This window comes from Symphalangus syndactylus, chromosome 13 (genome assembly GCF_028878055.3).
Source record: "Symphalangus syndactylus isolate Jambi chromosome 13, NHGRI_mSymSyn1-v2.1_pri, whole genome shotgun sequence".
Lineage (NCBI taxonomy): Eukaryota > Metazoa > Chordata > Mammalia > Primates > Hylobatidae > Symphalangus > Symphalangus syndactylus.
In genome coordinates this window covers 35622576-35649864 of record NC_072435.2, presented here as the reverse complement: position 1 = coordinate 35649864, position 27289 = coordinate 35622576, and the positions used below count along the sequence as shown (strand labels likewise).

Here is a 27289-nt window from a genome sequence, read left to right as displayed (position 1 = left end):
TAACTTTTCTTTTGCTAGAATATTTTATATACCTATAGTGTAAAGATTTTTTAAAAATATTATTAACATTGGCATATAATATTTGCTGAGACCAGGTCAGTCATGGAGACCACAATCCAGTGGCACTAGAGAAATAAAGACACAGACATAGAGATAGAGTGCAAAGTGGGATCAGGGGGCTAACAGCCTTCAGAGCTGACAGCCTCAAACAGAGTTTGACCCACCTATTTATTGACAGCCTGTGATAAACATCATTTCTGCAGTATATAGATTAACTGAAAGTATTCTTTAAGGAGAATAAAGGGACAGGCTCTGGCTTGTTATCTGCAGCAGGAACATGTCATTAAGGCACAGATTGCTCATGCCATTGTTTGTGGTTTAGGAACACTTTAAGCGGTTTTCTGCCCTGGGTGGACCAGGTGTTCCTTGCCCTCATTCTGATGAACCAGCAACCTCTAGTGTGTGCATCATAACCATCACGAGCATGTCACAATGCTGCAGAGATCTTGTTTATGACGTTTCTCATGGCCTGTTTATGGGCAGGCTTGGGGCCTATTCCCAGCATGTCTTCCTTTTTGTTTTTCCAGGGCAATAAAAGCAAAGGTGGCTTTATCACAGTGAGCTACTTCTTGCAGGAGTCGGGATCTGCATCTGTAGACTACACAAAGACAACACAGATTAATAGCACAACCATCATAGAAATCACAGAACCTCCAAGTGTTTTTATCCATTTCATAGGATTTATGGCTGCCAATCCATCTGTAGCTCCTTCAAGCACGCCAGTTCCTGGCATTAAGGTCAAGTGTGCCTGGGATGCTCGAAATATTTGTTCTCTTAATTTTGCAACATCCAAAGACAAGTTTGCAGAGTGTCCTTCCGGATGCTTTTTTTAATTCTTTCCCATTCATGCTGTGATTCATTATAATAGTGAGGAGTGATACAACAGTCACAAGTATTCCAGTCGCATTTCAGCTGCATTCTGTATTCCAAACTAGCTACTCGATCTCCCAGCCACATTACAGTTGGTTGGAGATCATTGTTTTGATTAACTATCTTTTGGTCTATTTTAGTTTGAGAGTTCCACAGCAGAGTAGAGTTCTTTTGCCATTTACTTACAAAATCTGCTGTCTGCACTGATGAATGTAGTGCAACTCCAGCTACTGCAGCAGTAGCTGTGACAGCCATCAGTCCCATAATAATCAAGATTAAAGTAGCAATGAAACACCAAGAGCTTCTTAGAATTTTCTGAAGAATTTCAATAATATGTACAGAGGGAGAGGCTTCCCAAGGATGGGAAAGCTTCACCAGTAACAATACTCCTTCTCGAGCTCTCACTACTAGGATAGAATGATTAGTATTAAATAAGGAAGAGTTCACATAAGAGAACAATCTACCTTCCTGGCAAGTTACATGATAATTAGGGGTGTCAAATTTTAGATCACCCATTACCAACAAAAGGAGGGCGAACACAACGTTGTATCCAAATTGTACTGTTTTCAACAAGTTCTAAAATGTAATTAGGATTATATTATGATGGCATAGTATATTTTCCTACCCAAATCTTGATCTTATTAAGAGCTATTAATAGTTTCCACAAATCCTTCTGTTTAGCTCCTACAGTGGGCCATATCATTTGAGGTTGAGGGGCCACTATACCGCCATGTTTCCAGTTAATAGGAACTCTTGCCGTACTTATCATTTTTACCATCTGATCATTTTGTTCAGACCAGCTGAACATAATGTGGCCATCGCATGCAGACAGAGGTGCAATTCATGCTAAACATCCCCTTAGGGGACCAATCAATAATGATTCCATAGGAAACATGTAGCACCTCTACCTGTTCTGCAATGCAATCTTCCCAAACAAGCATGTTCATTTTTTCTGACCAGGTCCAATCCTGTTTACAAATAGGTTTTTGAGTGCGGTGTGCCTCAATTAGAGGAGCAGATTCATTATGGTAAATACTGAGATCAGAAAGCATGTGTAACTGTGCCATAGAGTGATTACGTCCAGGCATTATTGCCAGCCAAGATTGATACTGAGGGGGTAGGCAACTAGCAGCCTTTCCCAAACAGATGGGCAGATGTTTAAATCCTAAAGAAATATTCATAACAGTTCCTTCCTCATGTGGGTGAGATGGGCCTCTATCATCTGTAGGACCAGGCATCCGAGAGCTATCATTAGTGTATACCTCCACTAGGAGGGTCCAGCCAAGTTACAGGCCATAGAAGTGGTGGAAAAGGTAAATATGCCCAATGAGTATAACTGCCCTCTGTGTCAGCCCTTGCTGAAGGAATACTCATGGCAATGGTGATCACCACTATCATAGCTATCATTAAATTACTCATTGTGACTGGTTGTCCTGCTTTCCTCAGGTTTTCTTCGCCATCTGTGACAGCTTCTTGATCTGCCCCCAGGTAGGTGGCTGTGTTCAATGAGTGTTGCTCGTGACAGCTGGGGGTCATCCTCAGTGTCAACTTGGATAATGCTGCCACGAGTGGGTCTTTGGGATCCTCCCCAAACCTCTTCCTGGTTATCTGGCTCATAGTATGGCTTTAGATATCTCGATGGCACCCAGATTGGCTGTTGATTCGGTCCTGGAGAAACACAAGCATAACCTCTGCCCCATGTTATTATTTTACTTGTTTCCCAACCTTTTGTTATTGGGTCTTTCCACCAAACCCATTGTTCCACTTCTGTGTTGGTAGAAGGGCTGAGGCAGGGCTTGCTTGTCTGACATAATGTAAAAGAGTCTTGGAACTTGCCCTGGGTCCAGGGTCCAAAACCCCTCGTGGCCTATGGAACACCAAGCTCTGTGCCTAAGGGTGGAAGCCTGCCCCACTGCACTACAGTCTAAGCCCAGGGCATAAAACCCCTTGTGGCTCATAAATCGATTGTATCTTGAGTTAGAAGAACCTATTCTCCATTATCTCAAGTAGCAGAGCATATGCTAAACCATCACAGCTACACTTGATGCACCACTACCTTTCTACCCCCACGTCCTCACCTGTCTACCCCCAAATCTGCACGTCCTCACCACCTGCTTCTTTGATCAACAATAGTGTGGGCTCCCAGAGCTCAGGGCCTTCACAGCCTCCATACTAGCATTGGCCCCCTGGACCCACCCTATGAACTCTTAACTTGTCTCATTCCTTTGACTCTGCCATACTTCATAGCCCCCATGGCCTGGTGTTCGGTCTGATCACCCCAACATAGTAGGGCTTTAGATGTGTTGATGGCACACAAATTGGCTGTTGATTCGGTCCTTTAGAAACACAAGCATGACCTCTGCCCCATGTTATTATTTTACCTGTTTCCCAATCTTTTGTTATCGGGTCTTTCCACCAAACCCGTTGTTCCACTTCTGCCTTTTTAGCTGTCTTCTGTAAATGTTTTTCAGCTGCTGATAACAATCGGCCTTTAGGCAGGCTCAAAAAATTTAATAATGCTAGATTTAGTTGCATGTGCAGAGTCCTATAGTCACTGTCTCCCCCTTTCTGTTTTTGCAACTGCTGTTTTAGGGAGAGATTCATTCTTTCCACTATGGCGTGTCCTTGAGAATTATATGGGATACCAGTAATGTGTTCAATATTCCATATAGAGAAGAATGTAGCTAGAGCTTTGCTAGTATAGCTTGGGACATTATCTGTTTTAATAGAAGCTGGAATGCCCATCACTGCAAAACACCACAAAAGGTGATGTTTAACACAGGCAGAAGACTCTCCTGATTGGCATGTAGCCCAGACAAAGTGAGAAAAGGTGTCTACACATACATGTACATAAGCTAGTCTCCCAAACGAGGGAACATGTGTGACATCCATTTGCCAAAGAGAATTAGGTTCCAACCCTTGAGGATTAACTCCTCTTGTAAAAGATGAGGAATGCACCATTTGGCAAGTTGGGCATCGCTGAATAATAGCTTTAGCTTCTTTCCAGGTAATGCTGTATCTGTGTTTGAAACTGGAGACATTAATGTGTTAAATTGTGAAAGTGTCTAGCATTAGATATTGCAGTAGCAACTAGGCGATCAGCCATTTGATTCCCTGCAGTCGAAGATCCTGGAAGAGGTGTATGAGCCCTAATGTGAGTGATGTAAAAAGGGTGCATTCTACTCCTAACTGCTGTTTGCAATTGGGTAAATATAGTCATCAGTTGCTCCTCTGTGTGGAATCATAGCTGAGCATTTTCAACTAACTGTGTAGAATGAACCACATATGAAGAATCAGAAATCACATTAATAGGCATATTAAAAGCAGTCAATGCCTCAATTACAGCCTCAAGCTCTGCTTTTTGAGCTGAAGTATAGGCGTCTGAAAAACTTTACCTTTCGATCCAGAATAAGAGGCTTTACCATTACTAGACCCTCCTGTGAAGACATTCTCAGTACCTTCAATTGGTTTGAATTTAGTTATTTTAGGGAGAATCCAATTAGTTAATTTCAAAAATTGAAAGTTTCATGTTAGGAAATGGTTATTGAGAATATCCACAAAGTCAGCTAAATGGGCTTGACAAGTAAGACTATTTACAAAAGCTTGCTGTATTTGTGTCTTTGTGAGAGGGACAATAATTTTTCCAGGATCATATCCATGTAATTTAACAATCTGAGTTCCATTTCCTATCATAGTAGCAATTTGATCCAACTAAGGAGTCAAAGTCCGTGAATTAGTATGTGGAAGGAAAAGCCACTCTACAAGATCTTGCTCTTGAACAATAACACCAATAGGTGAATGATGAGTTGGAAAAGTTAGCAAATCTAGATTATTCTCTGGATCTATTCTATTTATTTGGGCCTTATGGACTTGCTTTTCGATTAGTTGCAGCTCTGTCTCAGCCTCTTTTGTTAATTGCCAAGGGCTTGTGACACTAGGATCTCCTCTAAGGATAGAAAACAGATTACTCATGGCATAAGTCGGAATGCCTAGAGCAGGCCATATCCAATTAATATACCCTAGTAAATTTTGAAAGTCTGATTCAATGTTTTCAATTGATCCTACATATGGCTACTTTCTGTGGCACTATTGTGGTGACATTTACTAAGGTCCCCAAGTAGAAGTAAGGAGTAGTAGTCTGAATTTCGTTAGGAGCTGTAATTAAACTGGCACGAGAAATTGAATTTTCCAAGTGATCATAACATTGGAGTAATATTTTCAGAGTGGGGGAAGCACAAAGAGTATCATCCATATAATGAATAATGTAACACTGTGAAAATCTTTTATGAGTAGGTTCAATTGCTTGCCCTACGTAAGTCTGGCAAATTGCTGGACTGTTTAACATGCCTTCTGCAACACTTTCCAATTGAAATGGTTAGCAGGCTGCAGGTTGTTTACCGCAGGAATCGTAAATGCAAACTGTTCACAGTCCTGCTGAGCTAAGGGGATAGTAAAGAAACAAGTCTTTTAAATCTATGACTATTAAAGGCCAGTTTTTTGGAATCATAGCAGGAGAAGGCAGTCCTGGCTGTAATGCCCCCATAGGTTATATAGCTGAATTAATGGCCCTTAAGTCAGTTAACATTCTCCATTTACCAGGTTTTGTCTTAATTACGAAAACTGGGGAATTCCAAGGGGAGAGCGTTTGAGCTATATGTTCCTTTTGAAGCTGTTCTTTGACTAGTTCATTTAAAGCCTCCAGTTTCTCTTTACTCAGCGGCCACTGTTCTATCCATATTGGCTTGTCTGTCAGCCATTTTAACGGGATAGGCTCTGGAGGCTTAATGGTGGCCACCATCAAAAATGGTATCCTAAGTCTTGGCGGGAACTTTGTCTTTCCGTTTGAAGAGGTTGCTTCAAACCTTGCAAATTTTTTCCTAGTTCCATACCAGGGACATACCCCATTTCATGCATCATATGTTGACTTTGAGGGCTGTATAATTGCTCAGGAATTAGAACTTGTGCTCCCCATTGTTGTAATAAATTTATGGGGGGAGAGCCCCCATAAATTTATAGGTATAGAAGTTATAATTGGTTGAATAGTCCCAGGTTGTTCATCGGGCCCTTTACAATGCAAAGTATAACTACTTTGATATACTTCAGGGGCTTTATCAACTCCAACTGTGTTAGATTGAGTGGGCTGAATTGGCCATGCAGATGGCCAGTGATGCAGAGATATGATTTAACTGTCCGCTCCTGTATCTACCAAACCTTTAAATTTCTTTCCCTGAATAGTTATTTCACAGGTAGACGGTTATCAGTAATTTGATTTACCCAGTAGGTGGCTCTCCCTTGTTTATTTGTACTGCCAAATCCCCTTGTTCTTTTAGTTTCACTTTTTCCTAGTCCCACATATGGTAAAAACAGAAGCTGCACTATATGCTTTCCCAGTTCTGCCTTTTGAGGAACGGAGGTAGATATAACGATTTGAATTTCCCCATTACAATCCGAATCAATTACTCCTGTATGAACCTGCACTCCTTTTAAATTTAAACTAGATCTTCCCAGAAGTAGTCCTACCATTCCTGCTGGCAGAGGTCTGCAGACTCCTGTTGGTACTTTCTGCAGTGGCTTTCCAGGCAGGAGACTCACAGTCCTGGTGCAACACAGATCTACTGTGGCACTACCAGCTGTGGTGGGGGACAAGCATTATACAGGGGTGAGGGAGTGGCCTGAGCCGGGAATGCCCTGGTTTGGAATGTGGCCCGGGATTGGCCCCTCATGGCGTTTCTCGAAATTGGGTTTCCATCTTTATCAAATTTAGAATGACACTGATTGGCCCAATGCTTTCCTTTTTTTATACTTCAGGTATAGATCTGGTTCAGCAGTTTTCTTTTTTCCATCAATGGGCCGTTGGACCCTCTGATTTTTTCTACATTCTCTCTTCGTATGCCCATGTCTCCTGCAGTTGAAACAAGCTCCAGGAAATGGAGCATTTCCTTTACCCACTCTGTCCTCCCATGGCTTGCACTGAGTAGCTTTATGCAGATTACCTCCAATACTGTCACAGGCCTTGACATAACTAAATGTGCTTTCCCTTTAATAGGTCACAGAGCAGCGTGGCACTTGGGATTAGCATTGTCAAAAGCTAATAACCGCAACACTATATCCTGAGCAGTTGAATCTGCAATCACCTTTTTAAGAGACTCCTGTAACAGAGCTATAAAATCTGCATAGGGTTCTTTCAGCCCCTGCTTAACAGCACTAAAAGAAGGGTATTGTTCTCCACCTGAAGAGATTTTTTTCCCAAGCTCTAATGCACACTCCTCTAAGCTGATGTATAGCATCATCCTGCATGACCACTTGTGCGTCTGATGCAGCCCAGCCACCAACTCTCAAAAGTTGGTCAGTAGTTATATTAATTGGAGGTTGAACTTGTGCACTGCAGGCAGCTTGAGTAGAAGCTTCATCTGGCCACCAGGTCTTAAACCGTAAAAACTGAGCAGGAGCCAGACAGGCTTAAGTAAGAGCGTCCCACCAATGGGAATCATCTGACTGGAGGTAGCAACATTCTTTAACAGACCCATCACAAAAGGAGAACCTGGTCCATACTGATTGATAGCCTGTTTAAACTCTTTCAGTAATTTAAAGGGAAAAGCCTCAAATGTAGCCATAACATTCCCCTGTTGATCTGGGGGGTGTATCCTAACAGGGAACTGCCAAGCCTCTAAATTACCCTCTTCTAGCTTGCTGAATTCCTGCCTGAATAGAACTGAGGGCAGTTGCTCAGGGCGCTGCTTGAACAGTTGTTGGGGAGACTACTTTTTGCTCAGTGTCCTCCGGAAAAGGAAGATCCAGAGGGTCAGGCCATTCTCTATCTTCAAGGTATTCAGGGGGTGCTGAGGGGCAGGGACAAGCTTCTCCTTCTTGGGTCTCTTTTAAGTGGTGGACAGATCTGTTCTTTTATCTCTTTCACAACATTATCACTCTCCCCCTCTTGTCTCCTTCCTCCTCCTCATCAGTGTGAAAAGGTTCCAAGGTGGAATGAATCAGAGCCCACACTGACTAGATAGTTACAGGAATATCCTCAGTACCATCTTTATATGCCTTTTTCAGTGTGCTGCCTACCTCCTTCCAGACCTCTACCTCCATAGTTCCTCAGTTCGGAAACCAGGGGCAATATTTCTCTACCACACTAAAAAGCTGCATAAGTCGGCTAGTGCTAACTTTCACTCCTCCTTTTCTGAGGAGCTGCCGAGGCAGACTCAATTGTGCCTGCTTGACCCTTGTCCCATTGTTACCCTGATGCTTCTGAGCTCCCCTTCTTACTCACCACGGGCATTGCTTAAGAGTACTCAGGTGTCCTCCAGCATAGTTCCACGTTCTCCAACTATCGCTCTGGTGACCCTTCAACCCGGGTTCGGGCCCATGTTTGGGCGCCACTTGCTGAGAACAGCTTGGTCATGGAGACCCCAACCCAGCAGTGCTAGAGGAATAAAGACACAGACACAAAAATAAGAGTGCAAAGTGGGATCAGGGGGCTAACAGCCTTCAGAGCTGACAGCCTCAAACAGAGTTTGACCCACCTATTTATTGACAGTAAACTCATGATAAACATCATTTCTACAGTTTATAGATTAACTGAATGTATTCTTTATGGAGAACCAAGGGACAGGCTCTTGCTTGTTATCTGCAGCAGGAACATGTCATTAAGGCACAGATTGCTCATGCCATTGTTTGTGGTTTAGGAATGCCTTGAGCAGTTTTCCACCCTGGGTGGGCCAGGTGTTCCTTGCCCTTATTCTGGTGAACCAGCAACCTCCAGTGTGTGCATCATAGCCATCATGAGTATGTCACAGTACTGCAGAGATCTTGTTTATGGCCAGTTTCTCATGGCCTGCTTATGTTCAGGCTTGGGGCCTGTTCCAAGCAATATTCTTTTCTTAGTCTATCATTGCCTGCTTTTTTGTATGAAGGTTAGGGTTGGCATATTTTCTCCTTTCCTTAACTCATACAGTACTTTCTTATTACAAGTATTATCAGTCACAATTCACTGGCAGAATCAGCTGAATCTGGATTACTTGTTGCCATTGTTATGGGATTTTATTTTCATGTTTTGGAATGAATTCAAAGCATGGACTCAATTATTTTTATATTTTGTAGGCACTAGTAAGGTTTCCAATTTCATCTTTTTAGAGTTTTTATTTATTCTTTTCCAATTTCATCTTAAGTCTGTTATGGCAAGAGTTGTTTTTATAGGTAGTTTTGTATTTTAAAATTTATGCTCAATGTTTATAATATTTTCTGATATTTTAAGTATTTGTGGCTTTTGCTGTTACATACCTTTTGCATACCCCTTTTCATTCCTGATATCATTTCCTTGTGCCTTTTCTCCTTTATGAAAAACATTAATATTGCTATAATTTACTTAGTTTTGTTAATTCCTTTCAAAATAAATGGGTTTGATTATTATATTTTTCGTTTGATTTCTGTAGTAAAGTTGTGTTGACACAACAAATTATCACAGGATGGCTTAAGCAACAAATTAATTTTCTCAGTGTTATGGAGGCTGTAAATGTTTTCAGGGTGCCAGCATGGTTGGTTTTTGGTGAGGGCATCTTCTTGGCTTGTAGAGTGCTGCTTTCTCTTTATCTCTCATTCTGCTGGCTCTCCTTTGGCTGACAGATACAGCAAACTCTCTTGTGTCTCTTCTTTATAAGGTACTAATACTATCATGAGAGCCCCATCATCATGATCTCATCCAACCCTAATTACCTCTAGAAGCCCCCATATTCAAATATAAACACCTTAGGTATTGGGATTTTGAGATATGAACATTGTGGGGGGAGGAGGGTATACACAGTTCAGTCTATAGTGTTCTATTTTGTTAGTTTCTATTTTTAATTTTTGCTTACATTGTAGTACATTATTTTTTCTGACCTTTAGGTTCAGGGCATACATGTGCATGTTTGTAACATGGGTAAATTGTGTATTGCTGGAGTTTGTGAAACGAATGATCCATCATCATCCAAGTGGTAAGCATAGTATCCCATAGGTAGTTTTTCAACCCTGTCCTCCCCCAGCCTCCCACCTACCCGCCAGTAGTCTCTAGTGTCTATTGTTCCCATCGTTTTATCCATGTGTACTCATTTAGCTCTCACTTACAAATGACAACATATAGTATTTAGGTTTCTGTTCCTGCGTTAATCTGTTTAGGATGATCACCTCCAACTTCATCCATGTTGCTGCAGCGGATATGATATTGTTCTTTTTTATGGCTGTGTAGTATTCGATGGTGTATATGTACTACGTTTTATCCATTCCACTGTTGATTGGCATCTAGGTTGATTCCATGTCTTTGCCATTGTGAATATTGCTGTGATGAATATATGAGTGTATGTGTCTATTTGATAGAAAAATCTATTTTCTTTTGGGTATATACCCAGCAATGGCATTGCTGGTTACAGTGGTAGCTTTGTTATAAGTTCTTTTGAGAAGTCTCCACACTACTTTCCACAGTACATTCCAACCAACAGTGTATAAAAATGTTCCCTTTTCTCTGCATCCTGGCCAACATGTTTTTTGACTTTTAAATAGTAGCCATTATGACTGGTGTGAGATGGTATCTAATTGTGGTTTTGATTTGCATTTCTCTAATGATTAGTAGTGAGCATTTTTTCCTATGTTTATTGGCTGCATGTATGTCTTCTTTTGAGAACTGCCTGTTTATGTTCTCTTGCCCTGCCCCCCTTTTTTGCTTACATGGAGTCTCACTGTGTCACCCAGGTTGGAGTGCAGTGGCACGATCTCCGCTCACTGCAACCTCCACCTCTCGGATACAAGCGCTTCTCCTGCCTCAGCCTCGTGAGTAGCTGGGATTACAGATGTTCGCCACCATGCCCAGCTAATTTTTGTATTTTTGGTAGAGATGGGGGTTTCACCATGCTGGCCAGGCTGGTCTCAAACTCCTGAATTCAAGTTATCTTCCTGTCTTGGCCTCCCAAAGTGCTGGGGTTACAGGTGTGAGACACCGCGCCAAACCATTTGCCCACTTTTTAATGGGATTTGTTTTTTGCTTGTTGAATTAAGTTTCTTATAGATTCTGGATATTAGACCTTTGTCAGATGCATAATTTGAAAATATTTTCTTCTGTAGGTTGTCTAACTCTCTTGATAGTTTCTTTTACTGTACAGAAGCTATTTAGTTAAATTAGGTCCTACTTATCAATTTTTGTTTTTATTGCAATTGCTTTTGGGGACTTATTCACAGACCTTTGCTAAGGCTGATATCCAGAATGGTATTTCCTAAGTTTTCTTCTAGGATTGTTACAGTTCTAGGTTTTACATTTAAGTCTTTAATCCATCCTGAATTTTTGTACATGGTGAAAGGTAGGGATCCAGTTTTATTCTTCTGCAGATGGCTAGTGAGTTATTCCCAGTACCATTTATTGAATAGGGAATTATTTCTCTATTGCTTGTTATTGTTGACTTTGTAGATCAGACGGTTGTAGGTATGTGGCTTTTTAAATTTTTTAACCTTGATCCATTGGTGTATGTGTCTGTTTTTGTAACAGTACCATGCTATTTTCGTTACTGTAAGCTTGTGGTGTAGTTTGGAATCAGGTAGGGTGATGTCTCTGGTTTTGTTCTTTTTGCATAGGATTGCTTTGGCTATTTGGGCTCTTTTTAAGTTCTGTATAAATTTTAGAAGTTTTTTTTTCTAATTCTTTGAAAAATGACATTGAGAGTTTGATAGGAATAGTGTTGAATCTGCACACTGCTTTAGGCACTATGGCCATTTTAATGATACTGATTCTTCCTGTCCATGACCATGGGATGTTTTTCCATTTTCTTTCAGCAGTGTTTTGTAGTTCTTCTTGCAGAAACCTTAACCTCCTTGGTTAGATGTATTCCTAGGTATTTTATTTTGTGATTATTGTAAATGGGATTGCATCTTGATTTGGCTCTCAGCTTGAACATTATTGGTGTATAGAAATAGTGATTTGGTGTGGTGGCTCATGCCTGTAATCCCAGCAATTTGGGAGGCTGAGGCAGACTGGTCACTTGGAGGCAGGGGTTCAAGACCAGCCTGGGCAACATGGTGAAACCCTGTCTCTAGTAAAAATACAAAAATTATCTGCATATGGTGCTGCATGCCTATAATCCCAGATACTCGGGAGGCTGATGTGCAGAGGTTGCTGTGAGCCGAGATTGTGCCACTGCACTCCAGCCTGGGCAACAGCGAGACTGTATCTTTAAAAACAAATAAACAAATAAATGCTGATTTTTATACATTGATTTTTGTATCCAGAACTGAATTGAGTTTTCTAAATTCTGAAGTTGTTTATCAGCTCCAGGGGCCTTTTGTCGGAGTCTTATAGCGTTTTCTATGTACAGACTGATATCAACAGTAAAGACAAATAGTCTTATTTGGGTGCCTTTTATTTCTTTGACTGATTGCTCTGGCTGGGACTCCTAGTACTATGTTGAATAGCAGTGGTTAGAGTGCACATCCTTGTCTTTTTTCAGTTCTTTTTTTTTTTTTTTTTTTTTGAGACAAGGTCTTGCCCTATCACCCAGGCTGGAGTGCAACAGCATGATTTTGGCTCACTGCAACCTCTGCCTCCTGGGTTCAAACGATTCTCCTGCCTCAGCCTCCCAAGTAGTTGGAATTACAGGCGCCTGCCACTGCACCCAGCTAATTTTTGTATTTTTAATAGAGACAGGGTTTCACCATCTTGGCCAGGCTAGTCTTGAACTCCTGACCTCATGATCCACCTGCCTCAGTGTCCCAAAGTGCTGGGATTACAGGCAAGAGCCACCATGCCTGGCCTTTTTTCAGTTTTTTCCTTTTTTTTTTGAGACAGAATTTTGCTCTTGTTGCCTAAGCTGGAGTGCAATGGTGCGATCTTGGCTCACTGCAACCTCCACCTCCTGGGTTCAAGGCTCATTTTTGGACTTTTAGCAGAAACAAGGTTTCACCATGTTAGCCAGGATGGTCTCGAACTCCTCACCTCAGGTGATCCACCCACCTTGGCTTCCCAAAGTGCTGGGATTACAGGCATGAGCCACTGTGCCCGGCCTTTTCAATTCTTAAGTGGGGTGCTTCCAGCTTTTGCCCATTTAGTATGATGTTGGCTGTAGCTATGTCATAGATGGCTCTATCATTTTGAGATATGTTCCTTTTTTGTTTTTTCACTTCATATGGTGCTGACTTTCTAAGTTTTTGCTGTAGGTGTTTTAGCACTCCAAACATTTCTCTTAACCCTGCTTTAGCTGCATCCCAGAGATTTTGGTATCTTGTTTCTTTGCTTTCATTAATTTCAAAGAATTCTTAAATTTCCACCTTAATTTAGCTGTTTACCCAAAAATCATTCAGAAGCAAGTTGTTCAATTTCCATGTAATTGTGTGATTTTGACAGATCTTGGTATTGATCTTTATTTCTATTTCACTGTGGTCTGAGAGTATGGTTGGTATGATTTTCAAATTTTGAATGAATTTATTGAGACTTGCTTTATGGCTGAGAATGTGGTCTTTGAGTGTTCTGTGTGCAGATGAGAAGAATATGTATTTGTGGTTGATGGGTAGAATGTTCTGTGGATATCTATTAAGTCCAATTGGTGAAGTTTCAAATTGAAGTCCAGAATTTCTTTGTTAGTTTTCTGCCTCAGTGATCTAACACTGCCAGTGGGGTGTTGAAGTCTGCCACTATTCTTGTTTGGCTGTCTTTTTGTAGGTCTAGAAGCACTTGTTTTATGAGTGCAAATGCTCTAATGTTGGAGGTTGTCATCTTGTTGGATTGAACCCTTTATTATTATATAGTGCTCTTTGTCCTTTTTTCCTGTTGTTGGTTTAAAGTCTATTTTATCCAAGAAAAGAATAATGATCCATGCTCTCGTTTTGCATTTGCATGATAGCTCTTTCTCCCACTTTTTGAGTCCATGGGTGTCTCATATGTGTGAGATAGGTCTCTTGAAGATAACAGAAGAATGGTACTTGTTGCTTTTATCCAGATTGCCACTCTGTCCCTTTTAAATGGGGTGGTAAGACCATTTACATTCAAGGCTATTATTGATATGTGAGGATCTGATCCTATTATGAAGCTGTTAGGTGGTTGTTTTATAGTTTCTATTTTGTTTTTGCTTCAAAAGGTCTGTGGGCTGTGTACTTAGGTTTGGTTGCTTTGTGGTAGCAGGTATCATTCTTTTGTCTTCATGTTTAGAACTCCGTTAAGGGGCCGGGTGCAGTGGCTCATGCCTGTAATCCCAGCAGTTTGAGAGGCTGAGGAGGGTGAATCACCTCAGGTCAGGAGTTCAAGACCAGCCTGACCAACATGGAGAAACCCTGTCTCCACTCAAAAAAAAAAAAAAAGAAAAAAGAAAAAAAAGCTGGGTGTGGTGGCTCATGCCTGTAATCCCAGCTACTCGGGAGGCTGAGACAGGAGAATCACTTGAACCCAGGAGGCAGAGGTTGCCGTGAGCCAAGATTGCATCATTGCACTCCAGCCTGGGCAACAAGAGTGAAATGTCTGAAAAACAAACAAACCCCCCCCACACACACACAAAAACTCCATTAAGGATTTATTGTAAGACTGGTCTAGTGGTAATGAAATCCCTTAGTGATTGCTTGTCTTTAGAAATATTATTTATTCTATTCTTATGAAGCTTAGTTTGGTCAGGTTTGAAATTCTTGGTTGGAGTTTCAAGAATGATGAAAATAGGCCCCCAGTCTTTTCTGGCTTGTAGGGTTTCTCCTGAGGAGTCTGCTATTAGCCTGTTGATGAGATTCCCTTTGTACCTGATGTGCCGTTTCCTCTAGCTGCCTTTAAGCTTTTTTCTCTAGCGTTGACCCTAGGCTGGTGACTATATGTCTTGGTGGTGTTCGTTTTATGTAGTATCTGGCAATGTTGTCTGGATTTCTTATATATGGATGGCTACCTCTCTAGCACAATTAGGGAAATTTTCTTAAATTATTCTCTCAAGTATGGTTTCCAGGTTGCTTACTTTTTCTCCTTCTCTCCCTGGAATGCCAGTAATTTGTAAATTTGATCACTTTACATCATCCCATATTTCTTGGAGACTTTGCTCATTACATTTTTTTCTTTGTGTTTGTCTGACTGGGTTAGTTGAAAGACCAGTCTTCAAGCTCTGAAATTCTGCTGCTTGGTATAGGCTGTTGATGAAGCTTTCAATTTTATTTTAAAATTCCTTAAGTGAGGTTTTCAGTTCCTGTAGCTTTAATTACTTCTTAAGATGTTTATTTCTTATTTTGTTGATTGCTTTATGTTTGTGTTGATTTTCAATCTTGTCTTGGATCTAGTTGAGTTTCCCTGCAGGCCAAGCTTTGAATTCTCCACCTGTCATCTCTGTGCCTCCATTTTGGAAAGGGACCATTGCTGTAGAGTGACAGTGATCCTTTGGTGGTATCACAACATTCAGCTTTTTCATGGTGGCAGAATTCTTACACTGTTTCCTTCTCATCTGGAGAGGTTGGGGCTAAAATATAGAATAATGTGCTTCTAATCTGTGTCAGATTGTTGGCAGAATTAATTTTGTTATGGCTGTAGAATTCCTTACAGCTTATTTTGTCAATGCCAGCAACAGAGAGTATGTCTGCTATTATTATTATTATTTTTTGAGACGGAGTGTCGCTCTGTTGCCCAGGCTGGAGTGCAGTGGCGTGATCTTGGCCCACTGCAACCTCCGCCTCCCAGGTTCAAGCGATTCTCCTGTCTCAGCCTCTCGAGTAGCTGGGACTATAGACACGCGCCACCATGCCCAGCTAATTTTTGTATTTTTATCTAGAGACGGGGTTTCACCATATTGGCCAGGCTGGTCTCGAACTCCTAACCTTGTGATCTGCCCACCTCGGCCTCCCAAACTGCAAGTGTGAGCCATGGCGCCCAGCCATCTGCTATTTTTTAGTCTCTGATATCCAGATCCCCTTTGAAGGGACTCACCTAATTTGGTCAGGTGAATATCTCTAGATATCTCTATACTGTAAGTAAATCAAGTTCTCCTAGGGATATTCTAGGAGATTATTCGCTTTGTGTAATGTGTAATCGACTGAATAGGGACTTGAATTGTATCTGCAAAATTCCTTCATTGTTGCCAAATAATGTAATACAGGGTTGACATTGCATCACCTTTGCTATATTTTCTTGATTAGGAGGAAACTGTTTATCCTACCAACACTCAACAGGAGGGGATTATACCAAGGCATACCAGAGTGCAGGACTCATAAGCACCATCTCAGAATTCTGCCTACTATACAGGTACACCCCCTAATGTGGATGAATCTCACAAACATGATGTTGTGAAAGAAACCAGAAGTAACAAGAGAATGCATCCTATATTTTATGTGTGTGTTTGTGTGTGTGTGTGTGTGTGTGTGTGTGTGTATGACTTGGCAAAATTGGTTCTGGTTTAGGGAAAGGTGGAGTAAATGCAGTTATCCTGTCTGTCCCACTGAATGCAGGATAACACCTGGACAGAATGCATCAGCTATTTGAAGAATCTAAAAAGTAAATAGCAGCAAGGAGATGGAAAAAAAAATCAGCTTTTAAGGTACCACCAAGTAGGCAGTAAGTTTACCAGTTTTCCCCCTTCTGCTTTCATCTGGTCTGTACTCAGTGTGGCTGAAAAACCAGAGGCACGTATCATGACCAACATGGAGAGCTCCAGAAGAAGCCCTCTGGTTCTGGTAATATCAACAAGGGGGTGGGAGGGGTGGTTTCTAATGCTCAGTGAGAAAGAGAGGGAGATAAATACCTCAGTTTGTTTTCTCTATTTACTTGGTTCCAGCCTCCAAGCAATCCTGTGGTGGCAATGAGACATACCATAGACTTTGAGAGTTGGACTGTGAGATAGATGACCTTCCGTGTTGTCTAGCCTCCAGGTAGACACAAAGAGTACAACAAAATCTTTGAAAATAAAGCTCCCATTGAAACCACAACTCAGAGTGTTGACTAAAACTTGCAAGCTGAACCCAACTGGGTAACTGTCCAGATTAAAAAAAAAAAAAAATCAGCCGAGCGCAGTGGCTCATGCCTCTAATCCCTGCACTTTGGGAGGCCAAGGCAGGTGGAGTGGACTACGAGATCATGAGATCGAGACCATCCTGGCCAACATGGTGAAACCCTGTTTCTACTAAAAATACAAAAATCAGCTGGGCATGGCAGTGCATGCCTGTAATCCCAGCTACTCAGGAGGCTGAGGAAGGAGAATCGGTTGAACTGGGAGGCAGAGGTTGCAGTGAGCTGAGATCGCATCACTGCACTCCAGCCTGGTGACAGCTAGACTCCATCCAAAAAAAAAAAAAAAAAAAAAAAAATCTATGTTCTCCATAGGACTTAAAGGCCCAGAGTGTTATAATATTCAAAGTGCCCTGAATATAAACCCAAACTATTCAGCATACTAGTAGCAGTGCCTCACGGGGCTGTGTAACGTACAAAAGGCTAACATTCATGATATTAGAGTCCTAAAAGAAGAGGAAGATGTGTGATGCAATAAGTTTTTGAAAAGGTAACGATGAAAAACTTCTCAAATTTGATGAAAGACACGAATATTCAGATTCAAGAAATTTAATAAACCCAAAACATAACCCCAAAGAAATATAAGCCAAAACATACAATAATTAAAGTTGTGAAAGCTAAAGATAAGTAGAACATCTTGAAATTAGCCTGGGAAGTAATAACATGTTACTTATAAGAGAACGTTTCGTGGCTCATGCCTGTAAAATCCCAACAATACTTTGGGAGGCTAAGGCAGGCAGATCACTTGAGCCCAGGAGTTCGAGACCAGTCTAGGCAACATGGAAAAATCCCATCCCTACAAAAAAATTAGCCGGGTGTGGTTGCGTGTGCCTGTAGTCCCAGCTATTTGGGAGGTCGAGATAAGAGAACTGCTTGAGCATGGGAGGTAGAGGCTGCAGTGAACTGTGAGCCTGCCACTGCACTCCAGCCTGGGTGATAGAGTGAGACCCTGCCTCGAAGTAAATAAATAAAAGAACAGTTCAGTTGACTGTGGATTTCTTTTTCCTTCCCTTCCTTCCTTTCCCTCCCTTCCTTCCCCTCCTTTCCTTTCCTCTTTTCCCTCTCTCTTCTCTTTTTTCCTTCCTTCCTTCCTTTCTCCCTTCTTCTCCTTCCTTTCTTTTCTCTTTCCTTTCTTCCCTTCCTCCTTCTCTTTCTTTCTTTTTTCTTTCCTCTTTCTTTCTCCCCCCCTTCTTTCTTTCTTTCTTTTTGAGACGGAGTCTCACACTCCAGGCTGGAGTGCAATGGCATGATCTGGGTTCACTGCAAGCTCCACCTCCTGGATTCAAGTGATTCTCCTGCCTCAGCCCCCCGAGTAGCTGGGATTACAAGGCGCCCGCCACCGCACCTGTATAATTTTTTGTATTTTTAGTAGAGACAGGGTTTCACTATGTTTGCCAGGCTGGTCTCGAACTCCTGGCCTCATGATGACTCCTCCTTGGCCTGGGATTACAGGCGTGAGCGACCGCACCCAGCCAACTGTGGATTTCTTATCAGAAACTATAAAGGGCTGGGCATGGTTACTCATGCTCTGTAATGCCAGCACTTTGGGAGGCCAAGGTGGATCACTTGAGCCCTGGAGTTCAAGGCCGCAATGAGCTATGATTACATCACTGTGATCCAGCGTGGGTGACAGCAAGACCCTGTCTCAAAACAACAAGCAAAACAAACCACCATAGGCCAGGTGCAGTGGCTCACATCTGTAATCCCAGCACTTCTGGAGGCTGAGGTGGGCAGATCACTTGAGTTCAGGAATTCAAGACCAGCCTGGCCAATATGGCAAAACCCTGTCTCTACTAAAAATACAAAAATTAGCTTGGCGTGGTGGCACACATCTATAATCCTAGCTACTGGGGAGGCTGGGCACGAGAATCACTTGAACCTGGGAGTTGGAGGTTACAGTGAGCCGAGATCGCGCCACTGCACTCCAGCCTGGGTGACAGAGTGAGCCTCTGTCTCAAACAAAAAACAAAACAAAAACAAAAAAACACACCACCATAAAGGCAAAGAGCAAATTAAATGACATTTTTTAAGGGCTGAGAGAAAAGGAACAACCTTAAAGTTTCTTTGGATGGCTATGTGAAATGCTTTCTTAGACTTCTGCCCTCTTAGCTTGTTTGTTACCTGCGTGCAGCCAGCTGCTCAAGCTCCCAGGTCACACCATCTGCACGCACAGTAACTGTATGTGTGTGTGCATTTCTGTGTGTGCGCATGGTGATTCAAAATGTGGAATGGCTTCCATGTATTCATGTAGTGGAATTGTGTGTAGGCCTGGATTCACATGCCTTTTTCATATCCTTGTGGTCTCCTTAAGGGACTTTTTTTTTTTTTTTTTTTGAGACGGAATCTCGCTCTGTCTCCTAGGCTGGAGTTCAGTGGCGCAATCTCGGCTCACTGCAAGCTCTGCCTCCCGGGCTCACACCATTCTCCTGCCTCAGCCTCCCGAGTAGCTGGGACTATAGGCACCCACCAACACGCCTGGCTAATTTTTTTTGTATTTTTAGTAGAGACGGGGTTTCACCATCTTAGCCAGGATGGTCTCGATCTCCTGAACCTGTGATCCACCCGCCTCAGCCTCCCAAAGTGCTGGGATTACAGGCGTGGGCCACTGCACCTGGCCTCCTTAAGGGACTTATATCTCCTTTTCTTTTTTTTTTTTTTTTTTTTGAGAGACTCTCGCCCTGTTGCCCAGGCTGGAGTGCAGTGGCACAATCTCAGCTCACTGCAGCCTCCACCTCCTGGGTTCACGCAATTCTCCTGCCTCAGCTTCCCAAGTAGCTGGGATTACAGTCATGCGCCATCACGCCCGGCTAATTTTTTGTATTTTTAGTAGAGACGGGGTTTCACCGTGTTAGCCAGGAGGATGGTCTCGATCTCCTGACCTCATGATCCACCCACCTTGGCCTCCCAAAGTGATGGGATTACAGGCATGAGCCACATACGTGGCTGGGACTTTTATCTTAATGAAGAGAAAACGAGAAAAGGATAGGGGTTGAGGTACTGAAACATTAATTTTAGGTAAGGGGAGTTGGTCCTCCAAATATATACTAATTTCAGCCAGGTGGACATGAAAATAAATATCTCAGGCCAGGTATGGTGGCTCATGTCTATAATCCCAGCACATTGGGAGGCTGAGGCAAGCGGATCACTCTGAGTTCAGGAGATCGAGACCAGCCTGAGCAACATGGTGAAACACTGTCTCCACTAAAAATACAAAAATTAGCCCTGCTTGGTGATGCACGCCTGTAATTCCAGTTACTTGGGAGGCTGAGGCACAATAATCACTTGAACCCAGGAGGCGGAGGCTGCATTGAGCTGAAATTGCACCACTCCAGCTTTGGTGATGGAGTAGACTCTGTCTCAAAAAAAAAAAAGAAAACAAGAAATATCTCAGAGCATTTCACAGAGGTCAACATATTTGAAAAGGTGAGGAAACTTTTAAAGCTGTACTGGTCATAGAGCAAAGTGAAGTACAGAATAGAATCAGACTGCTAGAGTATATGTCTTGCCTCTGCCTCTTGCTGGCTATGTAATTTTGTAGAAGTTGAATGGCCTCTCTTACCTCAGTCTGATCTTCTGTAAACTGTGGATGAATTTTGTAATAAGCTGCCTGATTTGGTATTGTAAGAATCAAATAAGTGAATGCATCCACTCAAATATGATAAGATTTAGTGGTACTTAGTAAGATTAAATTAGTCCTAGGTAATGATATTTTAAAGAAAACTCATTTGTATGCAAATCTTCTAAATACAATTTCTAGCAAAATTCATCCAGTTATGAGAAAAAATAGCACCCTATGACCGGTTTTACTTTAGGATTGCAAGAATGGCTTATTATCAGGAATGTTTTCAACACAACTAATTACTACATTTGAGAGAGAGGAAAGTATTGTGAGGGAAGATGAAAAATTCCACATCCATTTGGAATTTAAAAAGTAAGTGAACAAGGAAAGGAAAATGAATCCAGAATGGAATGGAGAAGTTTATCCACTGATGTGATTTTTTATGTAGGAAATCCTAAGGAATCCACTAAACTATTAAAACTGATAAACAAGTTCAACAAGGTTACAGGTAACAAGATCAACATAGAAAACTCAGTTGTATTTATGTATACTATCATGGCACAAGCCAAAAATGAAATTAAGAAAACAATTCTGGCTGGGCGTGGTGGCTCATGCCTGTAATCCCAGCACTTTGGGAGGCCGAAGTGGGTGGATTGCCTGAGGTCAGGAGCTCAAGACCAGCCTGGCCAACATAGTGAAACCCCATCTCTACTAAAAATACAAAAAAAAAATTAGCTGGGCATGGTGGCGCGCGCCTGTAGTCCCAGCTACTCAGGAGGCTAAGGCAGAAGAATTGCTTGAACCCAGGAGGCGGAGGTTGCAGTGAGCTGAGATGGCACCATTGCACTCCAGCCTGGGCAATAAGAGCGAAACTTCATCTCCAAAAGAAAAAAAAAAAGAAAAGAAAACAATTCCATTTATTATAGTATTAAAATAATAAAATACTTGGGAATAAATTTGATAAAAGATGTGCGAGACTTGCATACTGAATACTACAAAATGTTGATAAAGAAGACTAAAAGTAATGGAAAGTCACCCCATGTTCATGGATTAGAATACTTATTATTATTTTTGAGATGGAGTCTTGCTCTGTTGCCCAAGCTGGAATGCACTGGTGCAATCTCGGCTCATTGCAACCTCTGCCTCTGGGTTCAAGCAATTCTCCTGTCTCAGTCTCCTGAGTAGCTGGGATTACTGGCATGTGCCACCATGCCCAACTAATTTTTGTATTTTTAGTAGATACGGGGTTTCACCATGTTGGCCAGGCTGGTCTTGAACTCCTGACCTCAAGTGATCTGCCCATCTTGGCCTCTCAAAATGCTGGGATTATAGGCGTGAGCCACCACACCTGACCAAGAATACTTAATATTATTTTTAAGATGGCAGTACTCTCCAAGTTGGTCTATAGATTAAACATAATCCCTATCGAAATTCCAGATGGTGACAGAGTCTTTGCTTTACTCAACTATAGTCAAGCTCCGTAAACTTTTCTTAGGCCCATGTGTACACTTTTGTAAACTGAGTTTTAGCAAGAACCCTGCTAAGCCAGTACAACAAGAACCTACCACCCTCAGTATCAGATCACCCTTGATAGCTGATCAGGTTCCTGAATCTCTACTATCTACCAATTATAGGCTAAAGTGATCAGACATCATGTTAGGTCAGTTTATCCACCATCCTCCATACCCCTGATATTCCTCTTAGCAATTTTCCATTCACTGACCTTTACTCTTTAACTTGGCTATAAATTCCCATTTGCTCATGCTATAATATTCAGAGTTAGCCTACTCTGTCACCTCCACTGCAAAATCCTATTGCAGTGGTCCCTATACCTAACGTGATGGTACTGAATAAAGTCTGCCTTACTATGCTTTAACAAGTTCCATTGATTTTTTTTTTTTTAATTTAGCACTGGCTTCACAGCAGAAATGGACAGGCTTATCATAAACTTTATATAGAAATGGAAAAAACAAATAGCCAAACAGCCCTGAAAAAAAGGAACACAGTTGAAGGAGTAACGCTTTTGGATTTCAAAAAGTGCTACAAAATTGTAGTAATCAAAACAACGTGGCACTGGCTTAAGGATAAACATGTAGATTAATGGAATAGAATTGAGAGTCCAGAAGTAAGCCCTCACATATATGGTCAACAGATCTACAAGGCTGCCAGGGTAATTCAATGAAGAATGAAAAGAATGTTTTCAACAAATAGTTCTGGAAGAAATTGATACCATACTGCAAAAGAATGCATTTGGGCTTTTACTACTGTACCACATACAAAAGTTAACGGATACCACATTGAGGATTAAGTTAAAAAATTAAAATATTAAAAAACCCCACAAAAGTTAGCTGACAATGGATCAAAGACCTAAACATGTAAGACCTACAATAATTCCCAGAAGTATAGGGAGAAAGTTTCATGATACTGGATTTAGTACTGTTTTCTTAGGTGCAAAAACATTGCAAACAAAAAATTATCAACATTAAATTCATACTTCAGAGGACACTTATCAATATTATATACTTTAGTATTCTAAAATATTCCATCAAGAAAGAGAAGGAAAACCCATTGAGATAAAATATTTGTAAATCATATATATGGTAAGGACCTCTCTTCAGAATATATAAAGAACTCTTGCAACTCAATGAAAAATTTTTTTTTTGAGATAGAGAGTTTCGCTCTTGTTGCCCAGGCTGGATTGCAATGGCGCCATCTCAGCTCACCACAACCTCCGCCTCCTGGGTTCAAGCGATTCTCCTGCCAAGGCCTCCTGAATAGCTGAAATTACAGGCATGTGCCACCATGGCTGGCTACTTTTTGTATTTTTAGTAGAGACAGGGTTTCTCCATGTTGGTCAGGCTGGTCTTGAACTCCCAACCTCAGGTGATCTTCCTGCCTCGGCCTCCCAAAGTGCTGGGATTACAGGCGTGAGCCACTGCACCCAGACCTTCTTTTTTTTTTTCTTCCCGAAACAGAGTCTGGCTCTATCACCCAGGCTGTAGTGCAGTGGCATAATCTTGGCTGACTGCAACCTCTTCCTCCTGGGTTCAAGTGATTCTCCTGCCTCAGCCTCCCAAGTAGCTGGGATTACAGGTGTGTGCCACCACACCTGGCTGATTTTTGTATCTTTTACGATGTTGGCCAGGCTGGTCTTGAACTCCTGGCCTCAAGTGATCTGTCTGCCTCGGCCTCCCAAATTGCTGGGATTACAAGCCACTGCGCCCGGCCAGAAACCAAATTTTAAAAGGGGCAAAGGATTTGAACAGAAATTTCTCCAAAGCAGCATACAAATGGCTAACAAAGCACATTAAAGGATGCTCAACATCACTAGTCTTAGGGAAATACAAGTCAAAATCATGAGATATCACCTCACACCACTAACACAGTTAACATGAAAAAGACTAAAATGTTAGCAGGGACATAGAGAAGTTGGAGCCCTCATACATTTCTGGTGGGAATGTAAAACAGTACAGCCCCTTTCAAAAACAGTGTGGTAGTTCTTCAAATTCTTAAATAGATAGTTACTGTATGGCTCAGCAATTCCATTCCCAGATATATACTCTAGAGAAATAAAAACCAGCTGGGCGTGGTGGCTTATGCCTTGGTGGAGGCCGAGGCCGGCAGGTTGCTTGAGCTTAGGAGTTTGAGACCAGCCTGGGCAAAACCTTGTCTTTACAAAAAATACAAAAATTAGCTGGGTGTGGTGGCTTATGCCTGTGGTCCCAGGTACTCAGGAGGCTGAGGTGGGAGGATCGCTTGAGCCTAGGAGGTAAAGGCTGCAGTGAGCTGTGATTTCTCAAAACAAAAAATAAAAGCCAATATGCACAAAAAGATATATGTGAATTTTCATAGCAGCATTAATCACAATACCCCCAAAGTGGAAACAAACCAAATGTCTATCAACTGAAGACAAATCATATATGGTATATACATAGAATGGAATATCATTCAGCAATAAAATAGAATGATCTAGGCTATAATACAGATGAACCTTGAAAAACAGGCTAAGTGAAAAAAGTTATTCACAAAAGATTGTATGATTTTAGACCAGGCATGGTGGCTCACGCCTATAATCCCAGCACTTTTGGAGGCCGAGGCAGGACTGCTTGAGCCCAGGAGTTCGAAGTCAGCCTGTGCAACATAGTGAGACCCTGTCTATACAAAAATAAAAATTAAAAAATTGTATGATTATATCCATATGAAATGTCTACAAAAGAAAAATCTGTAGTGATAAAGTAGGTTTGTGGTTCCCTGGAGCTTAAAGAGGAGGTAAATGGGTTTTCCCATTCAAAGATTTCTTTTAGTGTGATGAAAATGTTCCAAAATTATGTTTGAACAACACTGTGAATGTACTAATATTGAATTATATAGCTTTAAGTGGGTGAACTGTGTTTGTTATATGTGAATTGTATCTCAATAAAGCTGGTCTAAAAACCAAAAGGGAAAAATCATGATAATAGCTACATCATTGGGAGCATAAAAATTTAATGTCTATTAAGCATTTAGGGTAGTAAGATATGAAAACAGCTACCGCCAGGTGCAGTAGCTCCCGCCAGCACTTTCGGAGGCCGAGGTAGGCAGATCACCTGAGGTCAGGAGTTTGAGACCAGCCTGGCCAACATGGTGAAACCCCATCTCTACTAAAAAAAATATATATATATAAAAATTAGCTGAGTGTGGTGGCGCGTGCCTATAATCCCAGCTACTCGGGAGGCTGAGAAAGGAGAATCCCTAGAACCCAGGAGGCAGAGGTTGCAGTGAGCCGAGATCTTATCACTGTATTCCAGCCTGGGTACAGAGCAAGACTGTCTCAAAAACAAACAAAAAAGCTACCATTATTATTATTATTATTTTTACCACGGAATATTATTAGTTGATATAAAACCACTGGAATGAAAAGATTATGATCTTGATATTGGCATAAGTAAATGTATTACTGGCATAGCGTCTAGAATCAGATACAGGTATACATAGGAATTTATAGTTTAATAAACATGGAATTTGAAATCAGTAAATCAAGGACAGTTTATCAATATGTGGTACTACAATAACTGGCCATGTTTCTGGAGGAAAAAGATATTGTATCCACTATCCCACACCACATGCTGAAACACATTCCCATGAGCATGAAAGATTTCAATGTTTTTAAAGTAATAATTTGCAGAAGAAAATTAGGAAATCTATATGTAATCTAGAGTTTATGGAGACTTCTTAATGCAAGAGAGAAAACTTAAAGAAGAAAATCCTTTTTTAGATGAAATATTAACTGCAAAATAGTTATCAATTCAATAGGTTCATAAAATATTTGATAATGTATATGAACAGTTCTTCATGTTAGTAAAACAGTGTTCAAAATAACTTCATTAACTCCACAAAGGCCACCCACTACAAACCACAGCAAAAATGATTTCTGGAGAAACTAGAATCACTCCTGCAGAAGTGAATGCCTGATTATCAGTGCTATTTTACAACGCAGTACGGGAGGCCCTGGAACTCACGGTAAGATCTCAGAAAATAATGTATTATTCAAAGAAAAAAAATCAACATTTACAAAAAGTATCAGCATATGGAAAACACAAAGGAATCAACTATTAGAATTTAGCATGGCGTCCAGATAAATGAAATAAGGGGAAATATTGGCCTGAAGTTGAATTGGGCCCGGCGCCGCGGTGCACGCCTTTTGGGAGGCCGAGGCGGGATGATTGCTTGAGCCCAGGAGTTTGAGATCAGCCTGGGTAACATACCTCATTTCTGGGGAAAAAAAAATTAGCCGGGCGTGGTGCCCTGCGCCTGTAGACCCAGCTACTCGAGAGGCTGAGGCGGGATGATCTCGTGAGCCCAGGAGTTTCGCCCCACAGCACGCCAGCCTGGACTACACAGTGAGACCCTGTCTCAAAAAAACAAAAAACAAAAAAACTAAAACTAGATTGAATGAATGAAGGAGATAGGCCATATCATGGACTGGCGGGTTTATCAACGGAAGAATCATTTTGAGGGTGCTAGGAACGTGGGAGGAAGTGAGAATAAAAGCTTTTTGTGAGCATTGTGCGCATCCTGTGGGGGAGCCCCCACCTTTAACTTTGACACCACCACCGACCCCACCCTGGGTTAGCCCCGTCCGCAGGCCTGGTTCTAACCTCAACCTTGTGCTCTGGGCCCCTTTTGGCTTGCATCCCTCAAGCTGAGCCGACTCCAAGGCCTCCAAGGCGGCTCCGTAGCCACTGGGGAGTAAACCAGAATCTCTCTGCCTGAAGATGTTCAGCTCGGCTGAGGTTGCAATCCCCGAGAGCTCCTCTCGATTAGAGGCTGGAGGCGGAAGTGACGTCAGTGGAGCGCTGCTGTGTTTTCCGGCGCTTTCTCCGCGCAGCCAAACCCGTTTTTTTCCTGGTGGTGTTGGGGCTTAATACAGCTTTGGCGAGGTCGGATAACGGGCGAGAGCCAGCGGTGGAAGGGGTGGTGAAAGTACCAGTTTGCCCCAGGCCGCCGAGGGGCCTCCTTAGAGAGGCCTTGCCGGCTCCGCTCGCGTCCGCTGGGGCAGCGCGGGTCCTTCTGGCGCCGCCAGTTCCAAAAAGCCACTCGAGCTGTCACTGCAACAGCCCTGGGCCAGGAGCCGTTTCGGGATCTGTGGTAAGGGCGCTTCTTCACGATTTCTGCAAACACGGTGATTGCCGCTTCAAACTCCTCCACAGCGATTCTTTGTGACTTTTTTTTTTTTTTTTTCCAGAAACAACGAGTTTTCGTCGTTCGAGTCAGGTTAACTGTGGTCCTTCGTCCCCTCATCTCCTGGACCTGGCGAGTCCAGCTCGTCCCGGTGAGTACTGGGGTGA

The 27289-nt window shown here is 42.0% G+C and overlaps 2 protein-coding genes and 1 long non-coding RNA gene across 14 annotated transcripts in view; 2 read left to right on the top strand and 1 right to left on the bottom strand.

The window, feature by feature from the left end:
• ZNF560 (zinc finger protein 560) overlaps nucleotides 1-16856 on the top strand; it is a 56842-nt gene extending 39986 nt beyond the window's left edge. For all 6 annotated transcript variants that reach the window (XM_055239096.2, XM_055239095.2, XM_055239097.2 and 3 more), the window contains 3 exons: nucleotides 16039-16144; nucleotides 16348-16453; nucleotides 16674-16856. The gene's annotated coding sequence lies outside the window, so the exon portion shown is untranslated. The remainder of the gene's footprint in view (nucleotides 1-16038; nucleotides 16145-16347; nucleotides 16454-16673) is intronic.
• LOC134732292 (uncharacterized) lies at nucleotides 166-26784 on the bottom strand. Its single transcript, XR_010115288.1, has 3 exons — nucleotides 26600-26784; nucleotides 8204-8356; nucleotides 166-658 (listed from the first exon to the last, which is right to left on the bottom strand). It is a non-coding gene; the product is annotated as an uncharacterized lncRNA (long non-coding RNA).
• LOC129460776 (zinc finger protein 266) overlaps nucleotides 26623-27289 on the top strand; it is a 29509-nt gene continuing 28842 nt past the window's right edge. For 4 of the 7 annotated variants that reach the window (XM_063616018.1, XM_063616017.1, XM_063616019.1 and 1 more), the window contains exon 1: nucleotides 26819-27273. The gene's annotated coding sequence lies outside the window, so the exon portion shown is untranslated. Of the gene's footprint in view, nucleotides 27274-27289 lie in introns of all 7 variants that reach the window. The other 3 variants (XM_055239101.2, XM_063616014.1, XM_063616015.1) reach the window with 1 other exon arrangement.